We start from the raw sequence: 3,317 nt of genomic DNA, 5'->3' as shown, positions 1-3,317 counted from the left end.
GTCTTGATTGTAGGGGAAAAACATTGTCTTTTTACTTTTTTTTTTTTTTAAATATATTTTATTGATTTTTCACAGAGAGGAAGGGAGAGAGATACAGAGTCAGAAACATCAATGAGAGAGAAACATCGATCAGCTGCCTCCTGCACATCTCCTACTGGGGATGTGCCCGCAACCCAGGTACATGCCCTTGACCGGAATCGAACCTGGGACCTTTCAGTCCGCAGGCCGACGCTCTATCCACTGAGCCAAACCGGTTTTGGCGTCTTTTTACTTTTAAGTATAATATGAGCATAAGTTTTCCATAAATGTTCTTTATCAGGTTTGTAGCTATTTCTAGTTTGCTGAGAGATTTTATTAGGAAATGACTATCAAAATTGTAAAATGATTTTTCTGTTTCTATTATAATGATTACCTGGGTTTTCTCTTTTAGTCTGTTGATATGGTATGAATTACGTAATAGCTTTAGTGAAGCTATCTAGGCCTGCAGATTTCTTTGCAGAAAGGCTTTAATCAAAATTTCAACTTTTAAAATGAATATAAAGTTATTTAGGTTACCTAGTTCTCTTTGATTAAGCTTTTGTAGTTTTAAGGAACTTATCTAATTAATCAAATGTATTGGCACAAAGTTTATAATATTCCTTTATTCTTATAAGGTCTGTGATCTGTCATGTTCCCTTTTTTATCTTGATTGGTAATTTATGTCTTGTACTTTATTGGTCTATTTAGTTAGAAGTTTATCAACTTTATAGGGTTTTTTCCTCACAAAAATTTAATGCTTGAGGATTTTCATCAAAGAACAATCTATATATATAAAACCCTAATATGCAAATAGACTGAATAGTAGAACAACCGAACAATCAGTCGCTATGACATGTGCTGACCACCAGGGGGTGAGCGTGGAACATGGCGGGCGTTGGCAGTAGGCAGCAGAGTGCGGAACATGGCAGGTGGCAGGTGTCAGCTGCAATGGATGGTGGAGCAGATGAGCGGGGGTACCAAACCAAGGTGGGGTGTTGGTCACTGTCATCGGGGTGAGCCTCTGGTGTTTACTGAAAATTCTTTGCTTCTGCGCACCACGCCCCTGCCCGGCACTTGCATGTGCTGCCAGCACCGACCCCGCTCGAACCCACTGCTGGCGCCTGGCACCAGTCCCAATTGCTCAGTGCTGTCAGTGGATGCAAGCGGTGGCTGCTGGCCCCAATCACCCCTGAGGGCTTCTCCACCTCCCCCTGCTCCTGAGTGGTGATTGGGGCCGGCAGCCGCCGCTTGCACCCTCTACCAGTGCCAGCCCCAATTGCTTTGCACTGTTAGTGGATGCAAGTGGGGCTGGCATCGTCAGCATGTGGGAGCGGTGGCGGCGGTGGTGGGAACAGGGCTGCCTGCAGATAGGGGACAGGGGTGGGGGGTTGTGGGGGTGACGACTGCGGTGGGAGAGGCCGGGCAGGGGCGCGGAGGATGGGCTGAGACACCCCCACTGTGCCCACCGCAGCCTTGTGGCCCACAGTTCCTTTCAAGGTGCACGAATTCATACACTGGACCCCTAGTTTATATATAAAACAAAAATTAGGAAGGCAAACAAATAGAAAATCTGTAGCAGAGAAAAGAAAATTAGTACGCATGGCAAAATATTCTCCCCCACAGGTTATTTATACAATGCTATCTAAAACAGCAACGAAGTCCCATTTTATAACTAGTAAATCACAAATTTTAAAATTAGCATCTGTGCTGACTAGGTTGTGGTCAATAAGTATACTTTATTGGTGACAGTATAAACTGTTTTGGCAAACAATTTGCAACACACTTGACAGAAAATAATAAACTTCATATGTCTGTTCTATGTGATATTGGGCTTCCTGTAACTCAGCATTTACAGTGTTATCTCCCTAGCCTCCCATAGTAGTCAGAACTAATTCCAGGTTCAATCCTTTCCAATGTATCCCATAATATCAGTTACCTGGGCTTTATCTGACATACACACGTATGTATGAAAATGTTAAACCCTGGTCCAAGAAGTATGAGCATAGGGAAAGGATAACGCAAAGGAACCAGAACTGAAGTATGAAGAAGGGATATGGGATCAAAATAACACACTCAAAATCAGATTAAGTCATGTCAGAGTTTCAAGATTCAGAGTTTGGAGACACTGGTGATATACCTATAGACCAGTGATGGTGAACCTATGACACGCGTGTCAGAGGTGACACTCAAACTCATTTTTTTGGTTCATTTTTCTTTGTTAAATGGCATTTAAATATATAAAATAAATATCAAAAATATGTCTTTGTTTTACTATGGTTGCAGATATCAAAAAATTTCTATATGTGACATGGCACCAGAGTTAAGTTAGGGTTTTTCAAAATGCTGACACGCCGAGCTCAAAAGGTTCGCCATCATTGCTATAGACACTAACAACTATTCTTAGGGTTTTTATTAGCACAATCTTTTGAGTTCTTAAAGAAATGCTATCCTTTTGAACTGGAAAGCAGAAGACGCTGTAAAACACAATAATCATCAAATTTTGAGTCTTTTTGGTAGAACGGATGGATCTGATTTACTTATACCAGTATATATTTACATCAGACTGAAGAAAAATATAAATTTGGTTTGGTCTGTTGGCTCCTACATTCTCATTCACCAATAGATTGTTATTGATTGGATTATGAAAAGGCTGACAAAAATCTCTGAAAATATTGGGAGACTTCAGATAAACTTGTACCAGAGAGCAGCATGCAACACACCTTTCTTCTGAGCTTCTACTGAAATATTTAATAAATATTTTTAAAAACCCTACAGGTGGACAGATCAGTTAATAAGCATATAGAAACATGAGATTCAAACATCATAAAATGGGAAGTAGATCTTGAAAGACTTCTGTCAAGTTTTTAACTGTAAATTTTCTCTATTACTTTCTGTTTCCAACTTCATTGAAGTTTGCTCTTTTCCTTAGTATGTCCTTTTTGTTTCTTTTTTCAGCTGTGACTCCAGTTTTACCATCTCTTCTCTGGGTTTTATGGAGATTTACTTTACCCTTCTGTGTTAGCCTCCTAGGCACTGTGTCAACCTTAAAAGAGCACAGAAAAGAGAGACTTGGGAAATTTTACAGGGTTCTCTACAGTTTCCTGCACTTCTCTTTCAGAAATATCTCGTGAATCTCAGTTGTTTCTTTAAAGTCCGAAAACCCATTAGATGCAGTTATTCTGCCCAGCAGAGCCTGGAAATAGAAATTTCCTTTACCTTAGAGAGACAGATTCCGGCCTTTGCACCAAACTGGTGCCCAGGAACCCTCTGGTCGCCATTTGCCACATGCTCTGGGCCTG

The 3,317-nt window shown here is 40.7% G+C and overlaps 1 pseudogene; it reads right to left on the bottom strand.

Annotated features, from left to right (window-relative positions):
- Positions 1–2,971: 2,971 nt before the first annotated feature.
- Positions 2,972–3,074, bottom strand: LOC118659509 (annotated as a pseudogene).
- Between the last annotated feature and the right edge of the window lie 243 nt (positions 3,075–3,317).

Source organism: Myotis myotis, unplaced genomic scaffold (genome assembly GCF_014108235.1).
Source record: "Myotis myotis isolate mMyoMyo1 unplaced genomic scaffold, mMyoMyo1.p scaffold_m19_p_6, whole genome shotgun sequence".
NCBI lineage: Eukaryota > Metazoa > Chordata > Mammalia > Chiroptera > Vespertilionidae > Myotis > Myotis myotis.
Note: the sequence above shows the minus strand (reverse complement) of the source record. Positions and strands in the feature narration are given on the sequence as shown.